This window comes from Triticum dicoccoides, chromosome 3B (assembly GCF_002162155.2).
Source record: "Triticum dicoccoides isolate Atlit2015 ecotype Zavitan chromosome 3B, WEW_v2.0, whole genome shotgun sequence".
Taxonomy (NCBI): domain Eukaryota; kingdom Viridiplantae; phylum Streptophyta; class Magnoliopsida; order Poales; family Poaceae; genus Triticum; species Triticum dicoccoides.
The window spans coordinates 225,347,366-225,361,157 of record NC_041385.1 but is presented as its reverse complement, the minus strand read 5'-3'; the positions used below and the strand labels follow the sequence as shown (position 1 = coordinate 225,361,157).

Here is a 13,792-nt window from a genome sequence, read left to right as displayed (position 1 = left end):
TGTAGTGCTATACCTGTACATCATGCCCATGTCTTTTGTTTTCATGTTGAGATGCTGTAGCATGTTGTTTTGATGCTTGTAATATGCCTAGTTGCTGTTATGGACAGATTGTTGCTATGTCTTGTATAGAGTGTATGTGTTGAACCGTTGCTCCGTTTTGAGTGTGCTCTATATGAAACTTGCTTGATTTTGCATGTAGTTTCATATTATCATGTTGCATCCTTGTTTTGAGGTGTTTGCTTGATGTTTATATGCATTTTGCATCAATGCCATATTTAACTTGTTTTGCTCATATCTTCTAGGTCGTAGCTCCAAATCTAATGAATTTTATATGTAACTTGACTAGAATCTCGTGTAGATCATCTTGGTGCATTTTAACTTGCTGTTTAACAACTTCAACTTAATGTTTATTCAGTTCTGGACCAATTTCGAAATTTGCATATGAGGACTTACCGAAATTGTTGTATGTTGTTTCCGGCCTCATTTAAACTTGCCTTGATGTGTTGTTCTTGTTTGCATCATCTCTTGCCATGAGTAGCTTCATGTAGCCTTGTCATGCATCATGCTTGTTGTGCATCATGTCTTGTTCATGTGTGGTGTGTTTACTATGTTGTGTGCTTCTTTTCTCAATAGTTCCTGTTTCGTTGCGATCGTGAGGATTCGTTCGTCTACGCTTGGTTCGTCCTCGTGGATTCATCCGTTCGTCTTCTTCATGGACTCCTTCTTCTTCCTTGCGGGATTTCAGGCAAGATGACCGCTACCCTGGATCTCACTACTATCATTGCTATGCTAGTTGCTTCGTTCTATCGCTATGCTGCGCTACCTACCATTTGCTCTTCAAGCCTCCCAAATTGCCATGAACCTCTAACCTTTAACACCCTTCCTAGCAAACCATTGCTTGGCATCTATTGCTTCTACGACTATCGCTACCGCTTAGTGATAAAGTAAAGCAATTACAGGGCGTTTGCATTTCATACAATAAAGCGACAACCATATGGCTCCTGCCAGTTGCCGATAACTTCGGTTACAAAACATGATCATCTCATACAATAAATATAGCATCACGTCTTGACCATATCACATCACAACATGCCCTGCAAAAACAAGTTAAACGTCCTCTACTTTGTTGTTGCAAGTTTTACGTGGCTGCTACGGCTTAGCAAGAACCGTTCTTACCTACGCATCAAAACCACAACGATAGTTCGTCAAGTTAGTGATGTTTTAACCTTCGCAAGGACCGGGCGTAGCCACACTCGGTTCAACTAAAGTTGGAGAAACTGACACCCGCCAGCCACCTGTGTGCAAAGCACGTCGGTAGAACCAGTCTCGCGTAAGCGTACGCGTAATGTCGGTCCGGGCCGCTTCATCCAACAATACCGCCGAACCAAAGTATGACATGCTGGTAAGCAGTATGACTTGTATCGCCCACAACTCACTTGTGTTCTACTCGTGCATATAACATCAACGCATAAAACCTAGGCTCAGATGCCACTGTTGGGGAACATAGTAATTTCAAAAAAATTCCTACGCACACGCAAGATCATGGTGATGGCATAGCAACGAGAGGGGAGAGTGTTGTCTACGTACCCTCGTAGACCGTTAAGCGGAAGCGTTATGACAACGCGGTTGATGTAGTCGTACGTCTTCACGATCAGACCGATCCAAGCACCGAATGTACGGCACCTCCGTGTTCAGCACACGTCCAGCTCGATGACGTTCCCCGGGCTCCAATCCAGCAAAGCATCGGGGATGAGTTCCGTCAGCACGACGGTGTGGTGACGATGATGATGTTCTACCGGCGCAGGGCTTCGCCTAAACTCCGCGACGGTATGACCGAGGTGGAATATGGTGGAGGGGGGCACCGCACACGGCTAAGGAACGATCTGTAGATCAACTTGTGTGTCTCTAGGGTGCCCCCCTGCCCCCATATATAAAGGAGCAAGGGGGGAGGCCGGCCGGCCCTTGTGGGCGCGCCAAGGAGGAGGAGTCCTCCTCCTAGTAGGAGTAGGACTCCCCCTTTCCTACTCCTACTAGGAGGGGGAAAGGAAGGTGGAGAGGGGGAAGGAAAGAGGGGGGCACCGCCCCCCCCCGCTCTTAGTCCAATTCGGATCAGAGGGAGAGCGGGCGCGCGGCCCACCCTGGCCGCCCCTCTCTCTTTCCACTAAGGCCCATGTGGCCCATTAACTTCTCCCGGGGGGTTCCGGTAACCCTCCGGCACTCCGGTTTTCTCCGAAATCACCCGGAACACTTTCGGTGTCCGAATATAGTCGTCCAATATATCAATCTTTATGTCTCGACCATTTCGAGACTCCTCGTCATGTCCGTGATCACATCCGGGACTCCGAACAAACTTCGGTACATCAAAACTTATAAACTCATAATAAAACTATCATCGTAACGTTAAGCGTGCGGACCTTACGGGTTCGAGAACTATGTAGACATGACCTAGAACTATTCTCAGTCAATAACCAATAGTGGAACCTGGATGTTCATATTGGTTCCTACATATTCTACGAAGATCTTTATCGGTCAAACCGCATAACAACATATGTTGCTCCCTTTGTCATTGGTATGTTACTTGCCCGAGATTCGATCGTCGGTATCCAATACCTAGTTCAATCTCGTTACCGGCAAGTCTCTTTACTCGTTCTGTAATACATCATTTCGTAACTAACTCATTAGTTACAATGCTTGCAAGGCTTAAGTGATGAGTATTACCGAGAGGGCCCAGACATACCTCTCCGACAATCGGAGTGACAAAACCTAATCTCGAATTATGCCAACTCAACATGTACCTTTGGAGACACCTGTAGAGCACCTTTATAATCACCCAATTACGTTGTGACGTTTGGTAGCACGCAAAGTGTTCCTCCGGTAAACGGGAGTTGCACAATCTCATAGTTGTAGGAACTTTGTATAAGTCATGAAGAAAGCAATAGCAACATACTAAACGATCAAGTGCTAAGCTAACGGAATGGGTCAAGTCAATCACATCATTCTCCTAATGATGTGATCCCATTAATCAAATGACAACACATGTCTATGGTCAGGAAACATAACCATCTTTGATCAATGAGCTAGTCAAGTAGAGGCATACTAGTGACACTATGTTTGTCTATGTATTCACACATGTATCATGTTTCCGGTTAATACAATTCTAGCATGAATAATAAACATTTATCATGATAGGAGGAAATAAATAATAACTTTATTATTGCCTCTAGGGCATATTTCCTTCAAGTTTCGATGGTCTCATCAGGCAAGAAAGCACACCCAAGCAAACAGTGTGTGTGTGGTTGTTAATGCCAACAATCGGAGCGAAGGGCAAGTTGTAGCAATTTGTGCAGAATGTGGTGTCGAAAAACACACAATCTTTGTACTTTGGATACAAGGCCCTTGCTCTCCCATCAACCCAGAAAAGCGCCCTAACAGCTCCATCTTCTTCTAGCTTCGAGAAAAAGAAGTTGGGATTCTCCACTTGTCTTCTCTCAAAGTACTCGATTGTCAGCTCCAAATCACCCTCTGATAGGCCCCTTCGCAGCTTTGCTCTTGGATTTGTCACATCAGTCTTCACATACGGCAAGCTCCTTGGATCGCAACACCGTGCATCTCCAAGCAAGCCCATCATATTAGCCATTGATATGTTGCGATAGTGCAGCAACGTGATGTACTACATGTCTGCATCCGGTATCTTTCTGTGAGAGCGGCAAAATCTTCGACGCCCCCTTTGCAACATCAGCTGGTGTGTGTGATCGGCCTCAAAAACTGTCACAACCCAGCTACCGTCTTTGAGGTTAACACCCATATGAGCCTTGCAATCATACCGCTCCAACCGGTTTCTTCGCCTCTTGTCGCTCACATCCATATAGATGCCAACTTGTTTGCTTGGAGATTTTTTGTTACTAGCATAGCTCATATCAACATCATCACACTGATTTGTTGCAGCCCCATCAGAAATGCTACCACCAACATTTTTCGAAGGATTTTTCCGTGAGTGTATGCACTCAAAAACTCTATAGATTAGAATGCTCTTCTGCTCCGAGCTATTTTTCCTACTATGCTTTGATGTCACAATGTGAGTTCCAAAGCCCATCTTTGAGGCATATTCATTGTAAACACGCTGAGCTTCTTCAACATTGTCAAAAACCATTCCAACAAAAGGGACAACTGGCTATGATGATATATCTTCATCTGGTTTGTTAACAAGTGTTGCAGCATTTCCATTGGCATTATCACTAGCCACACGGGCATTGCCATGATTTGGAGCTACACCATCCGTGTTTAGCCGCAACGAATCGTCACTATCATTTCCCGGAGTATCATTTAGATCAATGCCATCATCTTCTTCTTCGTGCGCAACATTTTTCATATCATCATCAAGGAAAATCGATGGCTCCACAACAACATTCTGCAACAAAATCAGCACCCAAGTCATTTTTTTGGTGCGTGAACAACATGCAAAAAGCGCGAACAAAGAAAGTGGATGTAGCATGTCAATCACAATTCCAAAACAATTCCTGCATGCAACATTTTAGGATGTAGCATGCAACATCCAGCAAGTAGCATGTAGCAAGTGCAACACATACTTGTAACATTTTACTAGTAGACAACAGGAAAATGCTAGCATTAATTGACAACATCTCAGAAACATTACACAAAAATCAAACACAAGTATGTTGAGAACATCTCTTTTTAATCTCACGCTCATCAATTGAAATCAAAGGTTGCAACATTTTTTGTGAACAAAAGGAGGATTTGCAATTGGAATTCATACCAGATCAATTTCATCCCGACCATGTCGTGCTGCATCTTGGAAGACCACATCAGGGTGGTAGTACCGTTGCAGCACCGGTCCACTACCACCAGGGCCTTGCCGCCTCAGGGGACTCCGGCCATGAACGGCAGCGGAGCTCGAGCCCAAATCCATGGCGGCAAGGAGGTCGTGACGTATGTAAGACATGATTGAAGCAATCCCAAGGCCACTTGATAGGTGGGGGAGCCCCTCCTCGACGTGATTCAACCACGGGGAACGAAAAACAGGCGGATCTAGCCGCCGCCACCGCGGATCGGGGACGGGCAGACGCGGGGGATCTAGCTCCCCTGTTTTCCTTGTTGTGGTTGTTAGTACACGGTCGCAACAAACCTGTTCTTTTTTTGTTGCAATGATTGCTTCGGTACAGGTATGCGCGCAGATCTGACGGTCAATGCAAACCGCATCGGACGGATGGGCCTCGACCGGTCCAACAGTTGGGCCGGTGCGCCGGCGCAGATCGCTGCCTATATCTCAATCTCATATCTGCTGCAGTTGTTTTGCCTTTCCATGCGGTAACCCTGCAAGTACTGCTCCAGGGAAATTATTTTGATGGATTTGACTTTGACCCGGAGTGCCATCCTCAGACTGTTTTCGGCGACACACGATAGTAGCCAGCGAAGGTTGTCCTTATGCAGGTTGCAGATTTGCAGTGGTCTTTGGACAATCAACACCTGGGTCGTGGTAGTTTGCTATTCAAGCACAGGACACCGGCGGCCCGCCAGAATAGATTTTTTACTTGGCTCACATGGCCACAGTAACAGATATTGATTTGTCTTCAAACTCGATGGATCGCCGGGTCACGTTCATCTGCATCACAACACGCAACCCTAATTTTCTCTTGAACTCAAATCTGAAAAATTGTGAACTTCTCGATCCCTGGGAGAGATCCCTTCAAGAACTCATCACCACCGTGCGCAGGCCCCATGGTGGGCGCCAACTGTCGTGGAATCGTCACGGCAGATGTCCTAATGTAAGGACTTAGTCGTGAGGCCAACGCATCTATGTGGTAACTTGAGAGGGGTTGATCGGGACGAGAGACGCAACACACAAGACAAGGGTTTAGACAGCTTCGGGCCCCGGGAAACATCATCCGGTAATAGCCCTACATGCTGTTTGTGGCTAGGTCTCATTATGCTCATGAGGGAGACGCCGTAAATTCGGCTCTCCTCTAGTTGTGTCTAGCCTTAACGATTATTTTCTTGCCCCCCTCTTGGGGTGCCCCGCCCCTCCTTATATAAGATGAAGGGGCGGGTTACATGTAGAGTCAAACACGGATTAGGACTTAACCTATTTTGACATCTTACCATGGGATTCTCACCATGGGCTTCTTAACGTCTTGGGCTTCTTAACGTAAGTCGGTTTACAATCCGGCTTACAATCTGGCTTACAGTCTGGCTTAACTGTCTAACTTAACTGTCTGACTTACATGACTGTGTCTTCCCGCTTGCAATGCTTGACTGTGTCTACCGGCTGAACCTGCTTAATTGTTCCCGCTGACTTATAGTCTGCCGGGTCACCAATGAAACATCAAGTCCCAGCCGGGTCATATCTCCAGCCGGGTCACACCGCGGGCATATCCCCGACAGAAGTAGGTGTTTATTGGTTCCCAATTTTGAATCGGTGGCCAACAATGTTTCAAGGAGCACTCCCACTCAAGTAAGGTGTTTAATTTTTAATACTCTACACTCTTTAATTTTAGAGTCCTCCCATTTGATTGAGGTGCTAGAGCATCTCCAGCCGCCCCCGAATGCCCCCCCATGAGCCCTTTTTTCCGCCGGCAATGTAAAAGGGGCGAAAAAAACAGCTCAGCCATGCCCCCAAGCCCCCCCCCCAAGACCTCCCAGGCCAAACCAAGCGCACTGGTGGGCTGTTGGGTGTGCCGATGGAAGCAGCAACCAATCCTATTCCCCCACTCATCCTTTTTCTTGGCCCACCAAATCACTTTTTGCCCGGCGATTGTCCTGGGGGCACCAAGCCTGGAAAAACAGACTCGTGTTTCATCCGGCGGAAGCATTTTGCCCCCCATGACGTGCTAGTTTTGGTCCAGCGATTGTCCCGGAGGGGCTCCAACGGCTGAAGATGCCCTTACATTTGGATTTGGCCCGTAATTTTTACCGGGTCAACAATTTCTCAAGGGACTCTCTCATTCAGTTAAGGTATTTAACTTTGGATTTGATTCACGATTTTGTGTGGGACAACACGTTCTCAAACCAAGCTAAAATAACACATCAGTCCCGCACATCCTCTCACCGCCTAGAAATAAGAAGCTTCAAATGTGGTATTGTAACACTAATATAATACATGCCGCCACCGGTACAGTAAACTTCCCCATATAAGTTTGAAGAAAACACAAAAAAGCCCACCAAAACACCAAATTGTAAAAATAAAACACACATCTTCTCCACATGCCAAACCAAATAACAAAAAAAAATATTTAAAGTCCCAACAGCACCGACGGGACATCGAAGCACACTCAACCCTTCTAATGTTGTATCAATGTAGAGCTCATTGCTCTTCCTGACAATGTACTTACTAGTGTACAATGTATTTGTGGACCAGATTTCATATTCCAAACATTGATTCTTCTATCTATACCGAATCAGATAATTTCTAGACCAAATTGCACACTCTAATTTAAATATTTTGGAATACATGCAGATTTTATTTTGCACGAAATCAGACAAATTTTTACTTTTTTAACACATCCATCACAATGCAAGTACAAACGTACCCTTCAAAAATTGCTTTGAGATCAAGATTTTTTTAAGAGGGCGTAGTAACAAAAGATATGCAACAACAGGAAACAAGCAAGAACGACTCTTTATTATTAGCAACGAAAGGTCAGAAGACAAAGTGAATGACAAGACCCATGTGATGACCAAGACAGATTTATGTGCGCAAAGGGGATAAGTTGATCAAGGCATCAAGGAATTCGGCATCTTCGTGACTGCGGACTAAGGTAGGAACAACCCTGCTTGGGTGTTTGCAGTCTGTGCATCTTCTGGTCAGCCACCATCTGGCAAACTCTGACGGAATTTCATGCTTCCCATACACAAGGAGCCATCCAAACCTGAACCAATAATAGCGCTCTGGTATGGAGTCAGGTTTTTCAGCACTTGCGAGGAGTACTAATCTGAAAATCTGCAAAAAGCACCACACCATCTACTTTGTTCTTTTTAGCCTACAAAATAAATAGACGCTTTAAAAAGAAAACATCGCACAGAAAGATAACACGCCCCATAGCTACCAGGAAAAAATGTAATGCATTTTTGTATCTAGCTAGTACGAAATGTAGAGGGTGGGGCAAGGTGCAGAGGATATATAGAACAAAAACTCTGTTCACTAGTGAGGAGTCCTCAGAAGTGGCTGAAATTTCTTTTCAAGTATTTCACGGACTGCATTCCTGCCTCAAAAAAAGCACACAAGAACAAATGAAGGCGCATGAATCACAGAAATAAAACAAAAAGTTCATTATGATGTCATAATGGAGGGGGAGAACTGTTTGATGAAGAAACCAAACAGTGCATCATCTAAGGCCTTGCTCCTCCTTGGAAAGCTCAATGCCTGCAGAAATGAGAACTAGAAGAGAATGGACCGACGCCGATTAGACCAAAAACGAAGCTGCATTTATAAGATATAAGATCAACTGGTTTAGGTACTATTTGAAAATTTAGAGAACTGATATGATATACAACATAGAAGACTTATTTTGATGCGTCTGGACCAAAGGTGCCGTCAGTGGTATGAAACAAGACAACTTTGACTTGAACATTATGACAGCTAATAACATATACTTTGTTTTACTTCAGTAAGCTCTACATTATTTCTGAATCTGCAAAAAGAGTGACTATCGATGGCATGACTTTGTTGTGTCAATAACAGTAATAGCTAAGTAGAGTAACAAATTAAAACATCATTGAAGGTACAGGTATTGCTAATTCAAACCAGAACAGAATGGACTGGTATTGATAGACAAAAAAATGATAATTATATCCAGGCTCTACTCATATTATATACCTTAAGTATGACTAATTATATTGGGGCTCTACTAATTATATACTCCCTCCGTCCGAAAAAGCTTGTCCCTCAAATGGATGTATCAAGCATCAAGTTAGTGCTAGATACATCCATTTGGCTTGGGACCAGCTTTTTCGGACGGAGGCAGTATGTGAGTATCACTTAGAGCACTGAACTTTTTCATTTTCAGATACGCAGAAGGAAAACCATTGTTCTACCCAGATTAACCAACTGGGTGAAAACATGCAAATCGCTTGATGTGCTGCTTTGTTTTCATAATGAAGGATAGACCACATTAAGATTTAAGAATCATCACCCCAAAAACATACGAGCAGGAGACTACGAGGCCCCTTGCTTAAAAAGTTCTTCACCTTATAACACTGCGTGGGCCAGGTAAACAAGAAGCGCTCCATTTCTGAATTATTCAGTGTGTGTGCAGTAGCAACAAAAGCACAATAATCTAAAAAACTAAATCAATTGGAGGCCTAAAAAGTAAACTCTTGTACTAAACCACGGCTATAGGAAGAGTGCACAACGAAGGATCCACAGCTATGTGTGTTGTGTGCATCCCAGTTACATCGCCGGAGGACCGCTAAGATGTCGGTTAACTGAACCAAGCCTCAGTTCCAACAGAAAGCAGAGTTGCTGCTGAAAACAATCGAGTATGGCAAAAAATCCCAACAAATTAAAGGAGGCATACCCACACTCCTCTCAGCCTAGCGTGGAAGCGTATCAAAGCATTCAATCAGGCGCCAAAAATTGCCGATAGCTCGCTGTACTGCGGGAAAGACCAACAATAGCCGGTGCCATTGCTGATCGGCTGTGTGGTGAGCCTGGATGTGGCATGGTCGGGCGAGAAGCAGCCGTAGCTGTCCAGCGTCGATGCCTCACTGACTTGTGACGACTCTGGATGTGGCCAGGGAGGAGGAAGGTGGTGTCATAGGAGGAGGTCAGGGCGGACGGCTGAAAGGCCCAAGCGCCGGTGTTATCTCTCAAGGGTGTCGTAGCATTGTAGCTGCTCAGCTCGGAGGTGGCTGGTGAGACGAAGCCATAATTGCCCAGTAGTGCCGTCGACGTGTCGCTCAGGTCCGAATTCACTGGCATCGGCATGGGCCAATCTTGGGCGGGGCGGAGGAAGGTGGTGCGGTCGAAGGTCAGGGCGTGGTCGGCGGCCATGGAGAAGCTGGGAATTAGCGGTGTGGCTGTGTGTGCTATGCGTACCGGCGGTTCTTGCGGCTCCTCTGGTTCTTGCTCTGCCTGCGGCCGCTCGACTGAAAGCAAGAACGCTTCTTGAATCCCCGATGTAGCAAACAGTGCGGGCGGATTTGGTGCGGCAGGAGGCGGACGGAACTGCAGGCATCGCCTCACGCGGGCCGAGGAACCCTCGACGGAGCGCTCGTCCGCGGCCGCCGCCTTCCTCTTGGATCCCGACATCGACGACGACCCAGACGAAATCGTCTTCGAGGCGGACCGGCCGGCACGACGCTTCTGGTAGATTTTGCAGAGGACGGGCATGGCCTCGCCGCGGCGGGGTTCTTGTTGGCTGAACTCGAGCATCAGCCAGCCGTTCTTGGGCTCGTAGGTGAAGGATTGGCGGTACCCGACGATGCCGCCGTCCCCGTCGAGCACGACGCACTGCGCCTTCTCCGAATGCCAGGTGCCGGCCCCACCCGCGACGGCGCGGCACCTGCGGGTGTCCCGGCTGCTCTGGGCCCGCACGGAGGTGAAGAAGTACCACTCCCTGCCCTCGCCGTCGCTCCTCGCCGAGGCGGAGAGGAGGCCGGTGACGAGCGCGGCGGGCTCGGCCGTGTACACGTCCGCGTTGTGGATGTACCGGGCGTCGGCGGCGGGGAGCGAGGACCCGGAGATCTTGCGCTGGAGGTGGATTGTTATGAGATCGGCGTCGCCGGGGGCGAAGATGAGGCCACGGGGCCAGTCGGGCGCACGCGGGGACGCCATGAGAGGAGGAGGGACGGAGCTAACCAGCTAGGGTTTGACGGCGCGTGCGCGGGAGAGGGATGGAAAGAAGAGGGGATCTGCGCGGTCCAAGCCTTTCCTTTTGGAATTTGGTTCGGGGACGGGAAAACGCGTGCGAAAGTGAAAACGGGGAGAGCGGTGACGTAGGTGAGCTCGGTTCGTTTTGTTAGTTTTTTCTTTCTTTCTTTTTGGAAATCTTATTATCCGTCTGACATTCTCAGGGAAGTCCCGGCGAACGCCCCAGCCACCGTTCGATTCTTTTGCATGAATCTTGAAGCAGTTTACTCAACCCTTCGCTCTGTGTACTTTCTATTGCGAACACCCTCACACCACCGGAGGCTTATCCTCTCACCCCCACGCGCCGCAAACTTCAGTCCCCATTTCACCCATCCCTTCTCCTCCTCCTCGACGGCAACGCGGTAGGGCAATGGTGGCGCGGGCACCTCCTACACGACGACGACGCGACATGGCAACGTTGGTGCGGCGAGAGGCTACGGTGGCGCAACACCTCGACATATCAGAGTGGCTCCCGCGGGAGGAGGGGGGGGTCCAGCCAGGGTTACGAGGGGGCCGTTAGGCTCCTCCCCTTCTCCGCCGCCGTCGCCACCGCCTACCCAGACAGCAACCTCGCTGTCACATCCCATATTTTTCCCAAATCTGGTATGTTTAATTTTCAACACGAAATTAAAATTTTCCAAAAAATGTTTGACATTGACTGCAATTTACCATTGTTGCTTCCTAGTCAACTAACATTGTCTTGTTTGCCTTGTTTGATCACCTAGAGGGTCAAGGACCCTATTGCCACATTTGAAACAATTGTTTGAGATTTAGGAAAGTAGAATGAACCCTAAAAGGTTTAGTGAATAATTTTGAATTCCAAAATTGGGTAGCAATTGGAATATATTTTTGGGCATAATGTTATCCATAGAAGTCCCATATAGTATTTAAGCCCCTGATAAATTTCGCAAAATGGTTGAAATGGATTGATGTTGGAATCAATTGAAAAATCAAAAGGGAAAATATTTATAAGGGCTTTGCATTGTTTGGCAGGAAAAATAATTGCCATAAGTCCAGATGAATGTTGGACCTTCTGTTAATATTCTAATTCAATTCAAAACATATTTGTTATGAAACCAACCTGAAGTTCAAAAGGAAATTAAAACAGAAAGGAAAATACACTGGCAAAAGTTATTTTCCTAAAAAGGGCAAATAAAATGTTCACATGCGCAGAAATTTTCCATTTGGAATTTAGAGAAAGTTTGTTTTTGAAAGAAAACAAAATTCAAAATTAAATGGAAACACCATAAGAAACAGAAAAAAAGAGAAAAATTTGAAAAAGGGGGGCCATCCAGCCAAGCTACCCCGGCACAGCTAGCCAGCCCACGAGCGCGCATTTCTCTCTCTCATCTCTCTTCTCTCTCTCACTGATGCGTGGGGCCCACCACATCGTCCCCAACCTCCCGACGCGCCCACGACCTTGCTCGCAACCGACGCACTCCCTCACCCACGTCGCACGTCCATGTGCTCTCCGTGCGCTCCCGAGCCCGTGGTAGTGTCCTATAAATTCCCCTTGACCCCTCTTCGTTTCCCCTCTCTTCCCTCGACACCGCCAGCAGGCTGCTCCATCGTGCACCCCCTAGCTCCGCCTCTGTCCTTACTGCCTTCGGCCGAATTTCGACAGGCACGGCCCACCCCGAGGCGCGTCGTTGCCACCAGGAGATCCACCGCACATCAGTGAGTCTCTCAGGCATTGTCTGTGCGCCCGTGGCCCTCTGGAGCGACGAGTTCATTAGAGGCCAAAGCTCCCCGCCGCCCCGCCATTGCTCCTAGTGAGGTAAGCTTGCACCCATCCAGCGCATCATGTACATTGTCTTTCTTTTGCTTGTGCACATCTCCTGATCCACTTGGTTCATCCAGAGGTGCTCACTTTGGAGAAATCCGCCATCACCTAAGAGCACCGATGCACGTGTGATCTTCGGTGACCATGTTGACATCGATTGCCGTCGTCCATGAGGCCGACCAACACCACCGCTATCCTCCCCGTGATCTGCCGCCTCCATCTGTGCCCATCATCGCCCCGAAGACTGCCGGAGCGTCGTTTTCGACGAGATCCAAGAACTACGTCGCCGCGTTTGAGTTTTCCGACAAAACTTCGGTGACGTAACCACCTCGAGGTGAGCCGATCTATTTCTGGCCGTTGGATTTAGATCAAATGTTCCACACGCACTCACTTGCGTGAATCTGTACGGGGCAATCACATTGCGCCACATGGACCTGCCTTTCCACATGACTTCGGTTTAGTTTAATTAATTGGTAGTTTTGCATGAAAAAATCCCTGTAACTTAGAAACACCATAACTTTTATTTTGTAAGGTTGTCCATAGAAGTCCCGTATACTCTCTGCGTTCAAAAATACTTGTCATCAAAATGAATAAAAAGTGATGTATCTAGAACTAAAATACATCTAGATACATCCCCTTTTGTTCATTTTGATGACAAGTATTTTCGGACGGAGGGAGTAGTATTTAAGCCCCTGATAATTTTCGCAAATTGTATGAAATGGATTGATGTTGGAATCAATTGAAAAATCAAAAGGGGAAATATTTATAAGGGCCTTGCATTGTTTGGCAGGAAAAATAATTACCATAAGTCCAGATGAATGTTGGACCTTCTGTTAATATTTTAATTTGATTCAAAACATATCTGTTTTGAAACCAACCTGAAGTTCAAAAGGAAATTAAAATAGAAAGGAAAATGCAGTGACAAAAGTCATTTTCCTAAAAAGGGTAAATAAAATTTTCACATGCTTAGAAATATTCCATTTGGAATTTAGAGAAAGTTTGTTTTTGAAAGAAAACCAAATTCGAAATCAAATGCAAACAAACGGAAGAAACAGAAAAAAGAGAAAAATTGAAAAAGGGGGGCCACCCAGCCAAGCCACCCCGGCCCAGCTAGCCAGCCCACGAGCGCGCATTTCTCTCTCTCT

At 46.8% G+C, this 13,792-nt stretch overlaps 1 pseudogene; it reads right to left on the bottom strand.

Annotated features, from left to right (window-relative positions):
• Nucleotides 1-7,618: 7,618 nt before the first annotated feature.
• On the bottom strand, nucleotides 7,619-10,853 carry LOC119275621 (annotated as a pseudogene).
• Between the last annotated feature and the right edge of the window lie 2,939 nt (nucleotides 10,854-13,792).